Raw genomic sequence first — 22,727 nt, 5'->3', positions numbered from 1 at the left:
ACTGCTTCATTGTTAACCTAGGATTTTATTTTAATTTTTTAATCTGACAAAAAAGTACCAAAATTTATTACTAAATGAGTGTGATTATTTCTATAATAGCAAGATAAAAGGTACTCAGTGCAGAAAATGGCCAATCAAATAAACAATGACATTCTCTAACTTACTGTTGAGTATATATCCTGTAAGATACTCATGAAAGCTTTTGAGTTAACTTTGGAAACATCTGCAGTGAGAAAGTCATTTCCTAGTTTTTCTTCTGCTTGTTTTATTTTTGTTTGTTTGGCCACAGACATTTACATCTAAAAATTAACTTTAGGGAATGTTTATTCTGTCCCAATAGTTTTTCAGATAAGAAAACGGAAATGCATACTGGTAAGATAACTTGCTCATTTGGCAAGTTAATTAGTGCCAGAGCTAGGAGTAGGGCAGATATATTGCGCCATTCTTACCACTGTGCATTGTTATCAACTCAGTTGCAGCAGTTAAGAAAGGTGTATGCAGAAGGGTGTTGCTACTAATTGTAAGAACTCATTTGCACAGAAGTTCCTTTCCTTAAATAATTCATCATCTTCTTTCATGAATCTGCTATCTGGACAGTGTAATTATTGGTAAAATCATTTCAACTGCCATTGGAAAACTCACTGTCCTTATGATTTTAGTAGGAAAGTATTAGCTATAGCTTTTGCCATCTAATCATTCTTAAACCTCTCTGTTAGTATGGACTAGAATGTGGGAGCTTATCCAATTTGGGGCCTTGAACATTTTATAGTGTTTGAATTTTAGGGAATACGCCTTGGGAAATGAGGGAAGTTGAGAAGTCAATTTTATTGTAGAGGGTTGAGCTGTCTTTATATGAGTAATATATATAAATTAAACAGCTACATACATAATAGGATTATTTTCATTTCTTTGAAACATATTTTAGCAATATTACTATTGAATTATAAAGCACTGCATTTTGAGTAAGTCACATTAGTTGTCATAGTGACAATTCAGAATTGAATAAAGATTTGATCCTTAGCATCTGACACTCTGCCTAGAATTATTCTTGATCTTGTGTATTATGGTTGATTCTCCTGCCTGAGATTGTCATTTTTTAAAAGTGATTGGTGAAAATTTCTGTCTCTCTTTGATAGGTAACATGAAGTTTTTAGAGAAGAAGTTTTGTTTTCTAAAATAAATTGTCTTAGTTCCATAGAATTGGATTTTCCATTTTTGTTTGCCCTCCTCTCTTTTAAAAACAAAATAAAATTTATCTTGTTTTCAGAAAATCTATGATATGATAAAAATTAATGCAATCTTTTTTATTCACAGATGTGAGACTTTAATATCAATCATGCATAATAAAATATATTAACTTATATTTAGAAAATTAATATGTATTACTTATTTTAGCCTGGTTGTACTTAATGATGACAAATACTATGTTTAGAACCCTTGCCTTTCCTCCTAATCACACTAAGTGTACTACTGATATTTTGTGAAGAACCTTAGGAATTCATTCAAGAATACTGTATTTGATAATTATGCATATCCCTTAAAATGCATTCTCCTTGTTCAAGGAATTGAAGGCTGGCCTGACACAGAGCAGAAGTAGGACACAGTGGGACCACTCTATTCACATGAAAACAACAATGTGGCAATCTCCTGTAAAAGTGTTTTGCCTTAACTAAACATTTATAGTCTGACCCTTAAACCAGACAAACATGAGATAGAATGTTCTATTAGAGAGCAGATGATTGGAAAAAGAAAAAAAAAAATGTTCTTGCCATCAAGAAGGACAAGTTAGAGGACTACCTTCTTAACTAGGATGATTTGGGAAATAAAATCTCATTATGGAAAGAAGGGAGAAGGAGGGTATTTGCCTTGCCTGTTGGAACCGACTCCTCACACAGTTCTTTTCAACTGATCTACTTTCATTTCTTCAAAAGACACTTTTGAGCACCAATTTGTGTCAGGCACTATTCTAGACTCCAGATATATATAATAGCAATAACCAGAGTAAATCAAGTTCTCGACTTTAGGGAGCTTACTTTCTAGTGGGGGGAGGCAGAAATACACAAATAAGGAAATAAATAAATAACATTCCAAATAAAATAGCAAATGGAAGTTGGGGACATTCATTCAACATATATTTATTTTACATCTATTGTGTGCAAATGTAATCTCACCTCTTAGTAATACAAAGAGGAAAGAAGTGTTCCACCTTGGGAATTCACAGTGGGAAGCACAGATAAGTAAAAAGGGAAGATAAAAAAAAAGAAAACTAAAAAAAAAAAACACAAAAAACCAACAAAGGAACACCAAAAACCCCCAAAAACGTGGTAGAAGAGCAAAAATACAATGTAGAAACTTACCTGCACATTCTTTCCCAGTGTTTAGTGATTGGGAAGATGGTAGTCAGGTAAACCTGTTAATGGAACTTGTAAATGGAAGAACTATGAGTATTCTATCGATCAGCATGGTCCAATAGAAATAGAACATAAGCCACAAATGAACGCCACATACATAGTTTTAAATTTTGTAGTTACCTGATTAAAAAAATGAAATTAATTTTAAAAATACATTTTCTTTAACTCAATATGTTCAAACTATAATTTCAGCATTTAATTACTATAAAATTATTATTGAGATTTATTCATTATGTCTTCTATACTAAGTCTTCAAAATCATTTTGTATTTTCACCTGAGTACAAGTCATTCTGGACTAGTAATATTACAATTACCACTGCTCAGTAGCTCAAGGCTACCATATTATACAGCACATCTAGAGAACATTTCCTCTCAGTTTCCTCACTCTTCCTCTCCTCTGAGATTTTTATTTTGGAAATAAAGACACAGAGAGATTTTAGCAAAGTTAGAGTATGGATTTTCTAGCTTGTTTTTATTACTGCAGCTGGCAGTTTGAGGGGTTTTTCTGCTTACTATGTTAAATATTTCGTTAATATTTCCAATAAGTTACAAGGTAGTAGACATTTTTATGTGGAGAAGAACACAGCTATATTCGAATAAAGCAAGTTGAATTTCTGAGAGTACTTTCTCCCTGCTAAATTACTATAAAATTGTTATTTTAAGGGTCAACAAAAGCTTGCTTCCATTTATTTATTTATTTATTTATTTATTTTGGTCCTATAACAATGAGAATATGAAGGTCAAGCTCAAGTGTTTCAAGATTTTCTGAAATTGTAAAGCACAATGTAACAGACAAGAAACTGTATTTCTCCTGGTTCCTCATTGAATTACATAGTGACTAAGAACTGCCAGCTTGCTGACTATCTATATTTTTTAAGTCCAAAAGGTAAAAGGTGAGTATTCACCATTGACCCACTTGTCAAAAACAGTGAACAATTTTTCTAGATGCTGACAGTTTATATGATTTTTTTTTTTTTTTGCATGCTTTGTGCTTACAGCCTTCTCTCAGGTGTTTTCTCTCTGTGCCTTTTCCAAACATTCGTCCGGGTGATGACTGAATTTACAAACTCGATAACCTATAATAAGATTTAATTTAGTCAATCCTTGACTGTCTGAGAGACTGTAATCGCAAAAGTTAGATTTTAGGTTTCATAGGACAGTGTAATAAAACACAACACTTAAAAAAAAGTCTAGTTTGATATTTTATTAATGGGTTATTAGGCATTCTGACCCTCAACCATCAAATATGAAAAGACTAATTATCTGTGTGCAGCGTTATTCTTAAAGGGTTCAAATTAGAAAGTTATTCTTCTATATACATAATTTGACCAGAAAATGGAAAAAAATAAAGGTAACTACATTCTTCACTACAGTAATTTATGGTTTGCTTCTATTGTTAACTCTAACTGAATATTTAGTTGATAGTAAAATAAAGAAATTTTTATGCTATTATATTGTACTCTCGCCTTTGTTTCAGGTCTACTAATACTTAAACAGTGATCTTTTCTAGGCTGCAACTTTCTCATTAATAAAATTTGAGGACACTGCTATGTTCACCCAATAAACAAGCTGAAAATGTAGCCATCAAATATGATAACAGAATGCATCATGAAATCTTTAACTTTTCTTTTCACTGATTTATGGATGGGTGGGTATTCAACTCTCAAAAGATTTTAGCATTCCTGAATATATTTACTTCTATTTGTATCGTGTTCATGCAGGTTATTCAAGATAATAACTTTAGAAAAAAAAATTTGTCCGGTTACTCTAGAATTCTTCATCTATTGGCATAAAATACAAAATGTTAAAGATTTTGTTAAACACAATTTTAGTTTTTTATTTCTTTATTTTTCTTTATTTTATTTTATTTTATTTTATTTATTTTTTTAATTTTTTTTTATTTTTTAAAATTTATATCCAAATTAGCATATAGTGAAACAATGATTTCAGGAGTAGATTCCTTAATGCCCCTTACCCATTTAGCCCACCCCCTCTCCCACAACCCCTCCAGCAACCCTCAGTTTGTTCTCCATATTTATGAGTCTCTTCTGTTTTGCCTCCCTCCCTGTTTTTATATTATTTTTGTTTCCCTTCCCTATGTTCATCTATTTTGTCTCTTAAAGACCTCATATGAATTAAGTCATATGATTTTCGTCTTTCTCTGACTAATTTCCCTTAGCATAATACCCTTCAGTTCCATCCAAAAAGATTTCATTCTTTTTGATGGCTGAGTAATACTCCATTGTGTATGTGTGTGTATATATATATATATATATATATATATATATATATACACACACACCACATTTTCTTTATCCATTCATCTATTGATGGACATTTGGGCTCTTTCCATACTTTGGCTATTGTTGATAGTGCTGCTATAAACATGGGGGTGCAACACAATTTTATTTTTTAAGTCACTATTTTAAATTTAGGGGTGACCAACGGGGTTTATTAGCTAGATATTTTTAAGACCAATTATCAAGTTGCTTCAACATGTCTATGAATGTCATTTTATGTTTTTTCATGAGACTAAGAATTTTTAAGTTAAATCTTCGTTGGTATTAGAATCTATAGGTATTTACAATGTCAGTATTTGTTCCTCTCTGTTTTATTTGTTATAGCATTCTATAAAAACTATGTGCAAACTTAAAATTTTATTAGACATTTTAGTAGCTACTCCTTACAAAAGTTTTATAAGGTAAGAAAAACACTGCTTACAAAGGAAACAATAGGATAAAGTGTCAACTCTAGAAATTCCAAATGATCTATTCAAAATTGAGGGGCTATTCCAATGGACCATGTTGATCCATCAGAAATCCAGTGTGCCACTTACTTAGCTATAAAGATTCAAGCATTTGAAATGGATTTTCTTTTTTTTTTAATGTTTTATTTATTTTTGAGGCAGAGAGACAGAGCATGAGTGGGGAGGGGCAGAGAGAGAAGGAGAAACAGAATCCGAAGCAGGCTCCAGGCTCTGAGCTGTCAGCACAGAGCCTGACACAAGGCTTGAACTCACAAACTGTGAGATCATGACCTGAGCTGAAACCAAGAGTCAGACGCTTAACTGACTGAGCCACCCAGGTACCCTGAAATGAGAATATTTTAAAGGAAAGATAAACCGAGGTATAGAGTATAAACCAAATTATTTAAAAGAGTACTTGTCCAACAATGTTTTCAAGTTTTTTATTATGAGATGCGTGCAGATTCATAGCAAGTTGCAACAAACAAACAAACAAACAAAAAACAAACAGCAAAGTACGGGGAGATTATATGGATGCTTCACACAGGTTTTGCCAGTGGCAACATCTTGAATAACCATAGTACGACATCAGAATGGGAGAACAACATTGGCGTACGTTCCACAGAACTTATTATATAAACTCATTTGTGTATTTGAGTGTGTTGGGGGTGATATGTAGTGCTATGCATTTTTACCACATGTATAGATTCATGTAACTAACCACCTTACTCTAGATACAGAACTGTTTTAACAACAGAAGGTCCATCTGGCTAACCTTTTATCACTATGCCCAAACTCCTCCCCACCTCCATTCCTAACCTCTGGAAATCACCAATCTATTGTCTGTCTATAATTTTCTATAATTTTGCTATTCAGCAATGTTAATAAATGGCATGCAATAGGTTTCTTCCCCCAGTCAGCATAATGTCCTTGAGATCCATCCAAGTTCTTTTTTTAAAAAAAATTTTTAACACTTATTTATTTTTGAGAGACAGAGCAAGACAGAGCATGAGTTAGGGAGGGACAGAGAGGAGGGTACACAGAATCCAAAGCAGGCTCCAGGCTCTGAGCTGTCAGCACAGGCTCGATGTGGTGCTCGAACTCACAGACCATGAGGTCATGACCTGAGCTGAAGTTGGATGCTCAACTGTCTGAGCCACCCAGGTGCCCCTATCCAAGTTCTTATTGTACTCCACATTCTTTCTCCTCTTTTTCTAAGACTCTAATGATATGAATGCTAAACAGATAGTTGTGTATTGGCTTACAAGCCTTTGAAGATTTTTTAATATTAATTTTTATTTTTTAGTCTATATTTTCTCATTTGTTCAGATTGTTCAGATTAGGTATATCTATTGATATGTCTTCAAGTTCACGGATTCTTCAGATTAGGTATATCTATTGATATGTCTTCAAGTTCACGGATTCTTTTCTCTGTCATCTCCATTCGACATTGAGCCCATCTATTGATATGTTATTTTTCTTTCTTTCAAGTTACTGTATTTTCACATCTATGATTTCTTTTTGGTTCTTTAAATATTCTCAGTTCCTTTGCCAATATTTTCTATTTACTTGTTTCAAGAGTGTTCATAATTGTTCACTGAAACATTTTTATGTTGGCTATTTTGAAATCCTTGTCAGATAACCAGCATCTCAGTAACTTCAGTATTAACATTTTTTGATTACAAGTTCTTATTCTAGTTGTAGTGTCCTGGTTATTGGTTTAAAGAGTAAATTATTTTTTATTGTACTGTAGATATTTGGGTATAATTTTCTAAGACTCTGGATCCTATATCATCTATTTTAGCGGTTGCACTGCTTAGGGTACATTGGTATTAGGTGAGTGTAAATTCAGCTCCCTACTGGTTCCTGCTGACACATAGAGTGGGGTGGATGGAGATCAGTGGGATGAGTAGCCCTGCCTCACACAGCCTCATTCAGTGTTGTTGTTGTTGCTAGATGAGAGTTGGGACTCGACTCCTAACTAGATCATGCTTGCACCAGAAGAGGGTAAGTGAAGCACTGACTAGCCCATCTCTTATCACCTTGCCAAGTCCTATTGCTGCCAAGTGTGGTTGGCCGTTCAGCTCCCTGTTGGACTGCCATGAAAAGACCCTGGCAGGTGAATTAGAACACCATCTGTTTCTGCTGGGCGGAGGAATGAAGACCAATTCTCTGTATAGGTACACTGACATTTCTTCAACAGCAGAATTAGAGCATTGCTTCTTTATGCCAAGGGGGAATGGGAGATCAATATCTGTGGTAGGCAAATTCTAAAATTGTCTCCCAGGATTTTCCTCCCTAACACCAATGATGATAAGTATAGAAACTTCTTGCCCGTGATTATATTATGCTACATAACAAAACGGATTTTGCAGATGTAATTAAGGTTGCTAATCAGTTGACACTGAATTAATCAAAGGGGACATTATCCAGGTGGGCCCAATCTAGTTATGTTAACCTTTTAAAAGCAGAGCTCTTTCTCTAGCTAGTAGCAGAATTGAAGCCAGAGATATTCAAACAAACAAACAAACACACAAACAAACAAACACACAAAGCTTTCTGGACATCTTTGCCAGCTTTAAAGATAGAAAGCCATGTACAAGGACCACAGAGCAGCCTCTAGGAGCTAAAAGCAACACTTAACTAGCAGCCAGCAATAATTAAAAGTAGGATGAGAGTGGTTGATTATATGAATAGGAGGCTCAGAGATTTTTCTGAGACAAGCTTATTAAGCCTTCTGATTTTGCTCCTTGAGTGGCATCCCTAGGCCACTACAGGCCAACTGACAGACAACATCTTGCAATACCTAAGGATGTCCTAGGTTATTAAATCATTACTAGAATTTAGATTCAAGTAATCCAAAGTTCCTGAGTTATTCTAATTATTAGTGGGATTAAAAAAATAATCACAATTTATTTGCTCTAATTAAATTTTTGATAATAGAATGTGAATGAGAAGAATAATACATAAGAATAATCTGTAGAGAAGGATCTGGTTTTATGTTGGGTGTAGAGAATAGGGCTTTGAAGTTTGTTGAGTCACTGAATCTATATATTTTTATTTGAATTGTCACTTGGAAGCTTTTTTATTGTACAGATTTTTAAGATATGAGCCTTTATTATTAAGACTCAATAATGGAGTGGAAGGGCAAATGCAAAAGAAAGCTTTACCGGATTTTCCTACATCCCTATCTTTGATGGTGAGAGCAGTGAACAATAGTATTAAGAGCACATGGATTTGGAAAAGGAGAGCGTCATCCTGCTAAAGGATTCTTGAAGTGTCACTGAACAGTTGATTTCATGGAAATGCAAGTCCTGCCCACAGGAACAGTTAGGATTTCAGAGCTGCTTATCCAAAATTTTAAAATCTATTATGGTACAAAAATGAAATACAGACTTTAGAGGAAGAAGCAATAATTTCCTGAATGTTAAAGGAAAACACTTAATGGCTGCATGAAACTAGAAGTAAACTTTGTTTACAAATGCAGCAATATTGTTCTCAAATTCAGTATTGAAATCAATCAAGACTGAAAAGCTAAAGTGTCATTTACGAGCTATTCCCTCATGGTTTCTTTTTACTCAAATCACATTGGAGCCTGAGTGGTGTTCTGTGATAGAAGGTAACATTTGCTGAATGTACTGAGTGACATTTGCAATATGCCCTCATTGAAATCCCAAATCGTATTTATAAAGAAAGGTTCAATCAAAAAACATTTTCAACCATTTACTGATACAAACTATATAATCTTCATTACTTTCCCTGTTTCCTATTATATAGCTTCTTCCAAACTGACTATCATGAAAGGAAGAAAATAATAATTTTTACATAGCAAGAACACAAGATTTCAAGGTGATTTTTACATTGGTGAATATGTATTGTTGGATAGGTTTGCTGTAAACATTCCTGAAATGAATTCAAGACCGTGTTTGGATATCAGATGAAAAGGATATGTAAGAATAGAGATTCTACATTTATGTTACCAATGAAGCTGTATTTCCTTTATAGATATATTACAAAGAAAAAGGTAAATGTAAAAAAAAAAGACTGAAAACATGTTTCCTGAGCACTTACAAAATTTATTATAAATCTATCATTCCCTTTTCAATATTAGATGTTTGTGTCTTGTCACTATGACTATTTATACACAAGTGAAGCTTTTCAAGGTGCAGGAAGATAAAAGGTGGGGAACTGGAAGTATGTATTGAATATGATGACATACAACTATATACTTTTCAAAATAGGCTCAATTCTCTTTTACATGAAATGGCTGACATTTTGCTATAACTACAAAGTTAAAAAGAATTGCATAATCATGATATATTTAAAACTATTTAAAATGAATATGTTGGGGGTACTGGGGTGACTCAGTTGGTTAAACATCCGAGTTTGGCTCAGGTCATGATCTCGTGATTTGTGGGTTTGAGACCTGCATTGGGCTCTGTGTAGACAGTTCAAAGCCTGGAGCCTACTTTCGATTCTGTCTCCTTCTCTCTCTGCCCTTCCGTGCTCACGGTCTGTCTCTGTCTCTTAAAAATAAATAAACATTTAAAAAAAACTTTTTTAAATAAAGATTTTGAATACAAAATATATACATTTAATATATAATATACCACTTAAATCAGTGGAAATTAAATTAATGTTGTATTCAACACTTATTACTAGCTGGTTAGCCATTTGGAAAATAAAATGAAGCTGGATTTCTCAGTGTCTATACCAAAAATAATTTGGGCTGAATCAAAATTTTAAAGAAAAATGGCAATGACTAAAACATTATGGATGAATATTCAGATTGTGGAAACAAATACGAAAATTCCAAAATACATGGTGTCTTATATGGAAATAAAATCATCACAAAAATCCTAGAAGATAAATTAAAAATTTAGCATGGTGAATAAAAGAGTTAATGTGCAAAATTTTTATTATGAAAGGAACATCAATAAATCAATCCTTAGGAAGGAACATCCCAAAGAAAATGACACCAAATAAATAAAATGAATTATAAAACAAATTATTGTTTCACTAATAAAAAATTTTAAATAGACCTTAGAAAGTACATGTGCATTTGTCTACTTACCTATCTATATTTCTCTATATCAGTGTATATGTTCATATTCCATCAGCAGTCTTTTTATAAAACAGCCTTTTTACTTCATGCCAACAATAATGTTAATTATCTGTGCCTATCTTATATTGTTGGCAGGGAGAAAAAAGCCTCTTTCATATGTTGCTGGTAAAATGTGAACTGAGTTGCTACCTCATTTTGAAACACCATTTATTAGTTGCTAAACATTAAGTGTTCTTTGACACACTTTCATGTTTAGAAATTGATATCACAAACATAGTCACATCAATGGGGGAAATATAGACATTTATTTAGAAGGGTTTTAGTTTATTGAATATTTTGTGCTCTTTATCCTTCAGTAGAGTAGTAAATGAAATATGACCCACCCCTATGACTATATCTGTTTGTGGCAACAACAAAAAAACTGGAAAAATGGATGTTTAGAATTTAGTGTGAAGCAAACAAAAAAGTTGCAAAATATTAAGTGTAATATTATTGTGCATTTAATGAAATATATAATAACAATATAATTTATTGTCAAACATATAAAACATTGAAATGAGTCAATCATACTTTGTTATTCATTTCATAAATATTTTGAGAACCTATTCAGTGTCAGTCATGAGTCTCTTTTTTTATTGTGTTATTATGCAATCATCTGATTTTTAATTACTATGTAACAGCTGGTATGGAACTAGCCTATACACATATATCTATTTAGTGAAAAAAAAAACAGTAAAATGAACACCCATCAAATCACAACCTAACTTAACTGGAATTTTGCCGATAGCATTGCATGATCTTCTGTGCTTCTCCAAATTATCATCCAGAGCCTCCTTTTATTTGTATTATTACCCCAGAGTTTGTGTTTCTCATTCTTTTCTTCTTAATTTTAATATTTATTGAAGTGTCACATTCATATAGAAAACAATAGAGAATAAGTGATCAGTTTGCTGAATTTTCACAAAAGAAAAAAGAAAGCAAAACATTAAAAAAAAAACAATAACATCTAGATGGAAAAATAGAACTTTATTATTACTTAAGAAATTCCTTGGGGTACCTGGGTCACTCAATCAGTTAAGCATCTAACTTCAACTCAGGTCCTGATCTAAAGGTTCATGAGTTTGAGCCCCATATTGGGCTTTCTGCTGGTAGGACAGAACTCGCTTCAAATCCCTTCCCCTCTACTCTCTCTCTTTATCAAAAATAAACATTAAAAAAATAAAATCTTAAAAAAAAAGAAATTCCTCATTCCCCCTTTAAGTTAAAGATTTCTTTGAAATCTTAACCACTCGCATGTATTCTTATGTACTGTATTACTCTTGCTCGAATTTGAATTTTATATAAACAGATAATTTTTTACATAGTGTTTTGTTTCTTTTGTTCAATATTATGTTCCAAGATTTATCTATGTTGTTCAATAAGGCAATAATTCATTTATTCCCATTGTTTGATGGTATTCCATGATACGAATATATAGCAATTTGCATACATATTATACTTTAGCTATTACACATAGTTGGTATTAACATTTATATATAAATGTATACATATATACACATATATGCATTTTTCAGTATATAACTGGAATAGAATTACTGGGTCAAAAATATAATTTGTTCCAATTTTTCCAGATAGCATCAAAGTGGTTACACCAATTTACACTTCTGCCATCATTGTGATAACTCCAGATAATTCACATTATTCACCAATACTTGATATTATTATTATTGCAGTAGATTAGATTAATAAAATTAGATTATTAGATTAGATTAATAGTTACACTATTTCCCCCACCTCAGTGAGTAGACTGTGACTCCATTAGAGTTACAATGGCCAACAGGTCATTAGATTCTAGGCCTGGCTATGTGAATTGCTTTGGTCAATGAAATGTTAGCTTAACAATGTGAGTAAAGTGGTTCAGTTGCTCTATTGTGCTTCAGTAATTCCCATGAGAAATATGTACCGAAATTAATCATGTGAATCCCGGGAGAAGGATGAAAGATATGTGGAGCAGAGCAGAGCTATCCAATGGAACCTATCATAGACTAACTAACTTCTAGCTGCCCTGAAACCTGGTGAGCTAATGCTTACTGTTGTATGATGCTGACATTATGTGGTTACTTCTTACATAGTATTATTATGACCATAGTTAACTGTTATCATGACCATTCTTTTGGATGAGAAGTGGTATCATGTTCTGTATGTGTGCTTATGTGTTCTCTGGTTTGCATTGCCTTGGTAACTAATAAGGTTGAACACATTCTCTTATGCTTATTAGTCATTTAGAAATCCTGTTTTATGAAGTGCCCATTCAAGTATTTTCCTCATTTTTCTACTGAGTTATCTACATTTTGTAGGTCAGTTTTACTATTATCCGTGTATACGTCTATACATGGTTAATATGCATGTACACTATATATTATGTAACATATTACATATGAGAACTTCATGTATATATCACATATGTGTGTATATGGTAGAGATGATAGATATATTCATATTATAGAAATGAATCATTTGTCATGTGTTTGTATTTCATATATTTTTCCCACCCTATGGATTACTTCTTCACTTATTGCTATTTTTGATAGACATCTGTTAGTTATAATGCAGTCTAATTATTGTTTTTTCACTTACAGTTAATACTTATTACATCTTGTTTTTAAAATATTTTTATATCTTATGAGAATGAAGATAGCATTATAGTAAACGTTTTATTGTTTAGTGTATTTAAGTTTATTTCTTTTGAGAGAAAGAGAAAGCGTGAGCAGGGAAAGGGCAGAGAGAGAGGGAGAGAAGGAGAGAGAGAGAATCCCATGCTGCCAGCATGGAGCCTGACATGGGGCATAAACTCACAAACCCTGAGTTCGTGACCACCAAGAGTCAGATGCTTAACCAACTGAGCCACCTAGGTGTCTCCGTTTAGTGTATTTAAATGGAAATCGGTGATACATGTAGAACATTTATTATGTATGCTATTGAGTTAGAGTGACAAGTTCCATTTTTTTTTTCCACATGGATTTTCACTTTGAATAGCTCCTGTTTTTTTTCCGTATTGGGACCCTACACTTTGGTCACCTTTCTTCCATGTCACTCTTTTTTTTTTTAACCTTTATTTATTTTTGAGAGACAGAGAGAGACAAAGCACAAGCAGGAGAGGGGCAGAGAGATGGAGACCCAGAATCCGGAGCAGGCTCCAGGCTCTGAGCTATGAGCACAGAGCCCAATGCAGGGCTCAAACCCATGAACCATGAGATCATGACCTGAGCCAAAGTCAGACGCTTAACTGACTGAGCCACCCAAGTGCCCCTCTTCCATGTCACTGTTAACAAAAATCAGTTTATATAGAGCTACAGATGTGGTATGGCTGCATTAAATCAGTTTAGCCTTTTCTGCTGATTACAACTAAATCTCTGAATGAAATACAAAAAGTAACTACTTGTGACCTTAGAATTTTGTTTTTTATGGTAAAAGTAAACAAATAAAATCAGGTTGTAGAAAAAGTTTTAAAAAAATTGGATTAATTGAGTGCATAGGAGAATGAAGGTGAAATAAAAATGGGTTTTGAAATGAATTATAAAGTAAGAGCACTGGTTGGTCACCAGCAAACTTACTCTATAAGACATGTTCGAGAAAGTTCTTCAAGCTGAAGGAAAATATCAGAGAAAATCTTGGATTTTTAGGAGGGAAGAAAGATCAGAAATGATAAATACATAGTTAAATATAATAGACTATTTTTGTTTTAATTTCTTTAAAATAAAGATATATGTTGACAGCAAAAAATACAACATTGTCTCATGGAGCTTTCAATATATGTAGATGTAATAGATTTAACAACTATAAGATCAAGCTTAGTGGGGGTTAAAAAAAGGAATATGGTGCAAGCTTCCTACATTTTATTGAAGTAGTGCAACATTAACTCTTAGTAGACTGAATATTTGAATATGTATATTTTAATTTCTAGAGTAACAAAAATTATACAAAGAGATATAGGCACAAAAGTCATTAGATACATTAAATGTAAGGATCAAATTATCCAAAAGAAGGAACAGATGGTAAAACAGAAAAATAAAAATTAGAGGGGACACACAGAAAACAGAAATAAAATATGAGATCTATATTCAACCGTATCAATAATTACATTAAATGTTATTGGTCTAAGCACTCTAAGAAATAAAGATCAACAAATATTGATTAAAATGTAAAACATTTAAAACCATTAAAGTATAAAATAAATCCCTATATAGTCTAATTAAGAATAAAAGGAACACAAATCCTATAGATAGGGCTATCATGTAGATGCTGCAGAAATTAAAACGTAATGAGCGAATACTATGAAAAACTTCATGCCAATAAATTTGACATAACAACTTAGATGAATGGATAGACTTCTTGAAAAATACAACTTATCAAAATTCACACACCCACCGCAAACCTGAATAGATGGATATCTATATTGAAGAAATTAAATTTGTTATGAAAATATGTCCAAAAATAAAATTCAAGACCCAGATGGTTTTAGAGGTGAATTTCATTAAACATTTAAGAAAGAAATAACACAAATTTCACACAAATATTTTAAGAAAATAGGAGGGATGACTTTTTTTAAATTTTTTGTAATGATTATTCATTTATGAAAGAGAAAGAGACAGAGTGTGAGTGAGGGAGGGGCAGAGAGAGAGGGAGACACAGAATCTGAAGCAGGCTCCAGGCTCTGAGCTGTCAGCACAGAGTCTGGCGGGGGACTCAAACTCACAGACTAAGAGATCATGACCTGAGTTGAAGTCAGATGCCTAACTAACTGAGCCACCCAGATGCCCCATGACTAACTGTTTTTATGAGGTCATTATGAGCCTGATATCAAAATATGACAAATTTAGAGTATGTTTTCACACTTAGCATGTGTCTGGCTCCTTTAATAAATAACCGGGTTCAAGCTCACTTTTCTGCTTCACTTCATTGTTGTCAGCTAGGAAACAACTCCTGGTGTTTTCTGTCTTTTCCCTAAGCCCTTTTGTGTTCAACTACCAAGTCCAGTTTTAGTATCATGAAAATGACTGGCTTTACACATTCTGTTCAATCTTCCACAGAAAATGCTCTTACTGATATTCCTGAACAAAGCAAAATAATTCTGTGCTCTCTTCCACATGACAGCACTTAAAAATATTGGAAGGAAACTGTTTTATGCTTTTCATGTAGTATTACTTGATCTGTTTCAGTGGCCCATCTAAGCCTGGTTTAGCTTAAGTTGCTACAGGTTTTATATGGATAAACTTAAACATTATCTATATAAAAATTCCTCAAACCTCAAACCCTGGCTGTGTTACTCATTACTTCTACCAAGTTGTAGTTCTCTGCAAGCCTTAGATTATCTATTACAATATTTATTCAATCTTATTCTACCACAATGCTCTCGGTACAGACATATTGGTTAAATCCTCTTTTCAATTCCAGCACAAGGGATTAAAATTTAAATTTATAGGCAATCAGTAAATTAAATTTGAATGAGTAAATGAGTAAAAGAGGCATGAGTTCTGTAGCATTATCTTCAAGTTGAATAGTCATTAGCTCTTCAATATCTTATTATATTAAGTCTATTATCTATCTGATTATACACCTGAGTGCACACTCATTGGTCCATGCTTTGCTTAAAATGTACCAAGCAGAATGGGACAAAAATGTTTTGATTTTAGAGTATAATTTCCAATTAGGAATTACTGAAAGTTTTTGTTTGGGGAATAAATAGTATCAGCATAACCTAGACTTCAGTAAAATATAGTGCCTGTAATGGTTAATTTTATGTGCCAACTTGACTGGGCTAAGGGATGTCAAGATAGCTAGTAAAACATTATCTCTGGGTATGTCTGTGAGGATGTTTCCAGAATGGATTAGCATGTGAAACTGCAGGCTGAATAAAGAAGATTCCCTTACCAATGCAGATGGATGCTGTCCAATCCATTAAGGGTCTGAATAGAAAAGGCAGAGAAGGAGGAAATTTGCTCTTACTTGAGATGGCACATCTATCTTCTCCAGACCCAGATACTGGAAGGATTCTGGTTCTCTGCCTCCAGACTCTGACCAAGACTCTTACTACTGCTCCTGCCACCTTGCCTTCTTTGCCCTTTAAACTCAGACTGGGATTTAAACATTATCAGCTCCCCTGATTCCCACGACTTCAGACTTGGACTGAATCACATCACCCACCTTCCAGGTTCTCCTACTCACAGACAGCAGATGTGGGACTTAGCCTCCATAATTCCAGGAACCCGTTTTTATAACAAATTAATAAATAGGATACAGATATCCTGTTGGTTTTGCTTCTCTCGAGAACCCTAATACAATACTCGAATTTTAACTCTTCCAAAAGTAGTCTAATTCTTTCTCATATAATACTGCAGGCTTGGGAAGATACCCTGTGAATGTTCATTTGGCGCACAAAGTAATAGCTGCTCTGTGATCCTATGTACATGGCATGCAAACTTACCCTCAAGATTATTGCCAGAAAGGAAAAACATTACAAGTGGCACAAGTATAGGGGCTTTTTATTACCCAGTTCTCAAAATCGTATGTGCTTTCTGTTCACAGACCACTGGTTAGAACTCACTCACCTGGCCTAAACTAATTGCAAAGCAAAATAAAAAAATGTAACTTAGCTTTGTGTCTTGAAAGAAGAAATAGATTTTAATTAGCAATCTCATATATACCGTAGAGACAATCTTTTGTCAGAAAGATTGTAGAAAGGTATACTTAAGGGCGTGAGATAATGACATGACTATTGAAGCCAACAACATTCTATCATTGAGAGAGTACTATGGGGAAAAGTATTGTTCTAAGTGTGTGTGTGTGTACACATATAGATATTTATGTAAAAGTCATAATAGCACTATGATACATGATTGCCTCAATTTTACTAAGAAAAATTGTAAGCCCAGGATTTTCCCAGGTTATGTATTGACATGAGACAGATCTAGGACTGAGCATAGATCATTCACTCTAGTAGCTGAACTTTGAACCATCATGATATCAGCTACCCTTGGCAATACTGACAGCAGGAGAAATAAAAGAAATAAGACAGATTTGAAAATAAGATAGGCTCAGGCAATGGAATGAATGCAGGAGGTAAGGAATAGAAATGTATAAAGATTCAATTATCCAATGTCTAAGTATATTTTGAAGTCCCAGGGAGATCATGTCACTCCACAGATATTAGAATTATAACTGCAACTCTACATTTGTAGAAAACTATTCATGACTTGATGAAACTACTTCACCATCCATATCTGAAAAATAATATCAGTTATTCAGTGACACTTAATATGTGCCATCTTCATGGTGTATTTTTGTATTCATACAACATCCCTTTCTAGCTGTGCTTATTTAAAAAAAATAAAGGAAATGTTACCAGATATTCAATAAGTGCTTGTTGATAATGTTCATCTAACTGTTAAGATTCTGTTTTTGTGGAAGAGCCAAATATGTGAAAACAACTGCTCAGCTTTTTAAAATTGGAGGGGAATCTCACTATATCAAAATTTTTATCTTAGAAATTTTATGGTTTTGTACTGTTACGTATATTGATTTTAATAGTTACACAATTCTGTTCTTCACATTCATGTCTTTAATCTTTATACTTTTCATTTTTTATGTGATATAAGCTGGGGATTTTATCTTTTTTTTCACACAAATAGGCAATTTTTCCAACATCACTTATTGAGTCACAGGTAACCGTTATCAGCAATGCCTCCTCTGTTCTATACTATACTTTCATATATAAGTGATTCTGTGTTGAGATGGTCTATGGTCAATAATGCCTATAGCTATTTGGAAAAGAGAATCCTCAGAGAGAGTACTTCTTCCAATTTTTGTGGTGGTGTTCTTTACGGTCCACTATTTTTCATATAATTTTTAAGATCAGCTTTGTCAGTTCATGAAAAAACCTTTTTGGGATTTAAATAAAATTACATAGAATTTATATACTTTACATTTATTTAGGTCTTCTTATAGGTCTATTGATATAGATTTTATACTTTCCTCTGAAAAGCTCTTCTGTCTTTTATTGAAATTCCATGTCAGACTTCTTAAAATTTTATTTGCTTATTTGTTTGCTGGTGTACATGATGTATATTAAAAATAACAAATCTTTCTAATTGGGATGTTTGTGACTTAATGACTGTTGGATATAGACATTGTATAATCTCACATATTACAAATATTCTCTAAAAAGTATCTTAAAATTATTGTGAGGAAAATTCTGGGCACCAAGGGAAAAAAATCTCTTTTGTGTTTTCCTTTCCAAACAAAATTGATTATCATTTTTTAACTTCATCAGCTACATATCTGCATTGTATTTCTCAACAGAAGGAGAGAAATTGCCTACTTTATAGATTTTAAGCACATTTCACCAACTCTTTGATATTTTTTTAATCAAGTTATGAAAGCCCCCTTCTATTAATAAGTTACTAAGGCATTTTAATGAAATGCTATTATTTGTATTTTGCATTATAATTATATTTTCAACCTTAATATGTTATTATATTTAATAGCATTGATATTTATTTTAATTATAAACTATGCTTGTATTTCTTAGATTGAACCTAATCATATATAATTATTTTATAAACTTTATTATAATTAGTTTGCTCATATTTTGTGTACAATATGTTCATTTATGGTCACTTATGAAACTAGGTAATAATTTCACCTAATCACACAATTCATTACTGGTTCTGGCATCAAAAATGTACTTCCCCTATATAATGAAATGAGGGACATTCTATTTTTTTCTATTATCTCAATGTTTATATGAGATTGGGAATATCTGTTACTTAGGGTTTTGATAACATTTGCTAATAAATATATCCAGGTCTGATTCTTTATTTTAAGGAAGGATTTTAAATATTGATTTGATTATTTAATACCTGTAAAAAATTTTGAATTAGGTTTTGAAAGTTATTTTTTTAATAAAGCTGTACATTTTGTGGTCAAATTCATAGCATCTACTTGTTCACAGTCTCTTGTAATGATGGTTTTTTTAAGTCATCTAGTATTTTTCATACCATTTCTGTATTCCCTAATCTATCTTTATAGAAGTGTGCCACTTTTATTAGATTTTTCAAGGAAACATATTTCTAGTTTATATTTACTATTTCATTAATCTTTTCTTTTCCCTTACTTTATTTCTGGATTGTCTAGTTTCTAGTTTTCTCTTCTTTTCCTCTAGCTTCTTAAGTGAACAGCGACTTCATTTTTTAAAAATTGTCCATGTTTCAAAAGATGCATTTATGCTATAATATTCTAAGTATTTTTTGTTATATTCTGTAGTTTTGAAACGTACTCATTTTTTCTAACTAGTATGCAACTTTGTGATCACTTTTTTACTCACCAGGTATTTATAAGGATGAGTTTTTTGAGAGGTTCTTTAATTTCAAGATATATATGTTTGAACTCTCATCAACAAATATAATGTGTTGGATTATTTATTAAAATATGCATGATTAAGTTATTCATTTAAAAAGTTTTGGAACATTCACGAGAAAATGCTGAAATGAGCTTTTTTCTGAAATTGCTATCAGAAATGATTTTGTTTTTTTATCTCCCTTGTTTCTTATCTTCATTTTCGTATTTTATCCCCTTTTTAACCCTTAATTCTGCTTTGTATGTAGTCAGTATTATCATTCTCCTACTAAATATTTTTCATTATCTGTCATGGAAACTAAACAATGAATCTTTAATTTCAACAGTATCCATTGTATTCCCAGGATTTCTATTTGTCTCTATTTCTCTTTTACCTTTTTTATTTTTTTATTTATTTATTTATTTTTTTTTTTTTAATTTTTTTTTCAACGTTTTTTATTTATTTTTGGGACAGAGTGAAACAGAGCATGAACGGGGGAGGGGCAGAGAGAGAGGGAGACACAGCATCGGAAACAGGCTCCAGGCTCTGAGCCATCAGCCCAGAGCCTGACGCGGGGCTCGAACTCACGGACCGCGAGATCGTGACCTGGCTGAAGTCGGACGCTTAACCGACTGCGCCACCCAGGCGCCCCTCTTTTACCTTTTTTAAAAAATATAGTTGACTTTTATATTTGTATGGTTTTGTTTCCTTCCCTTATGTCTTTAATCCCTATAGGTGTATTTTTTGCCAGAACAAATGAACTCCTTGGGTTGTTTTCCTGAGTGCTTAAATTTAGCATATTTAATTTTGATGGATCTTTATTGTTGGAAATCCTGTGGGGCCTTGAATAGGATACTTTGTTTGTTTGTTTGTTTCTTTTTACTAAATTTACCAAGATATCATGGGGCCAATTTGATGGTCTAAGATCATTAGCTAAAGTTCAACAAAAAACATTTCAATAATTAAAGGTTAAACTCAATACAAAAATGATGAGCAATTCGGCACCTTTGGCATTACACGATTCTAGCCCAGTATTTTAGTAGCTGTTATGGAGTAGGAGAAAGAGCAGAAGAAAAGATGAAACGAGGAAGTTAGAAAAATAATCTGATAGGGCAAAGCAAGGACAGAAAGAGATATATTTCTAGAAAACCTTGTTAGTTAAACATGAAATCACTTCCACTATCATCACATTGAAGAGAATTTTATGTTCTGTCTTTCAAATAGATAGATGAAGGCCCTAGGGGGCTTAGGTTGAAAATCACATTTCCACAATGTATTGACCTTCAAGTGACAAATTCTCTGGGGTGACAATTATGACCATTAAATTCAGTCTTCAACTTTAAATCAAATAATGACTTATTTTCTTTTCCTCTTGTTTCTTCCTTTCTCAATAGGCCTGTCTTTTGTGTTTTCCTCACCACTTTACCACTCTTCTACTACCTTCTTTCTTTTATAAATCATTCTCCTTCCAGCATATTTTTTCTGTCATCTTTCTCTTTCTTCCATCTTGGTCAATTACTTCATGCAATTTTCAGGGAGTTCTGCATCTCAGCTTCAGAAATTTCCCAAGCTTTTTTTCCACCTGCTAGGTATCTTGTCCCTACCCTGATAAGAATATGTAAGTTCTGGCTGCCATGACACAGCCCATCACAAAGTGATATCTCAGAGAACATCTATTCTAACTAAAGAATAATCTAAATGGTTTTCTAAATGTTTATAATTTCCATTTTGAAGCTCACCCATTTTATTAACAGTTACCTGCTTTACCTGTAAACATGATTCTATCCTTAGTTCAGGTGAAGGGAAGGAATAGAGTAGAAAGAAGAGGTCATTTCACATACATATACATTTGATTTCATATATATATATATATATATATATATATATATATATACACACACACACATATATGTGTGTATATATATATATATATATATATATATATATATATTCGTTAGTATATTTCCTAGGCTTTTCTGGGGGGCGGGTGGCAAATTAGGTGCTTTGAATATAAAATTTTATTTCTATTTTGATAGTAAACTTTTTATCTTATAAGGCCTTACTAAAATTTTTTATATTCTTACTTTGACTTTGTCCAGTGTCTCTTCTCCAATATTAAATACACAAGAGACCATCATACACATTTAGGTTTACCAGTGGGTAGAGATGATGATGATGGATGCAAAACAATAAATCAGAAGACTGTCAAGCATCACAGCTCTGTATCTCTTTCATCAGCCATGGCATATTGGTCCGTATTTCAAATACTTAGTTTCTTAGATTTCATTAGAGCTCCTCAAAATGCCTTTGGCTGTCTTTTTTTTTTCCCTTTGGCTGTCTTTTTAATCAGCACCCTTGTGAGAAACAAAGTCTGAAACTCTACTACCTATAGTCTACATTTGTTTCCTGAAACTATGTGGATTCTGCTGATTCTATACATGGAAAGAACTAGGAATAAAATCAATACTGACATTTGTCTGAAAACTATGTGGAATGTCTGGCAAGTCATGTAATTCATTTTACAAAGTGAAAAACCAGACATTTTGATAAGTAAAATGATTACCTCCCAATCCTCTCTGATATCAAACCTGTTAGTTGCTAGCCTTCATCTTAAGGAAGGAACCACAGCTAGCTGTTCGTATAAACCTCTCTTAATGAGGAATGGCTAGGACTACTGACAAATGATCATTATCCTTCCTTCTTTGGAAAAAAAAAAAAAAAAAACGACATGATGAAGTGCTCTAATCGATTCCTGCCTCTCTTTTGTTGTCAAAAAATCTATTAACCTATGGGGAACTGTGGCCTTAAAGGCCAAAGATTCGGCATTGCTGATTGAAGAAGATCCATAATTTTTGTTCGACAGTTTTGCCCAAATTAAGGGAATAAGAAAAACGGCTGTATTTACTTTTTTCCATTTCACCAGCAGCATGTTTTTTCTTCCATTCTATCCGATTACTCTGACTGAAAGTGTTTTTCAGATAGCTCCAAGTGCTCTGCCTGGACCTTTCCTATATCTGAGATACTTCTAGAATTTTACAGTTGTGATACGGTTCAAGCTAGCACTTCCATCTCCTTGGCAATGTCTCAAATATTTGACTATAAGATTTCCTCCA

The sequence above is a fragment of the Puma concolor genome, chromosome B1, assembly GCF_028749965.1.
Source record: "Puma concolor isolate L17-30 chromosome B1, mPumCon1.1.hap2, whole genome shotgun sequence".
Taxonomy (NCBI): domain Eukaryota; kingdom Metazoa; phylum Chordata; class Mammalia; order Carnivora; family Felidae; genus Puma; species Puma concolor.
The sequence above is the reverse complement of the archived record's forward strand: the minus strand, read 5'-3'. Positions refer to the sequence as shown.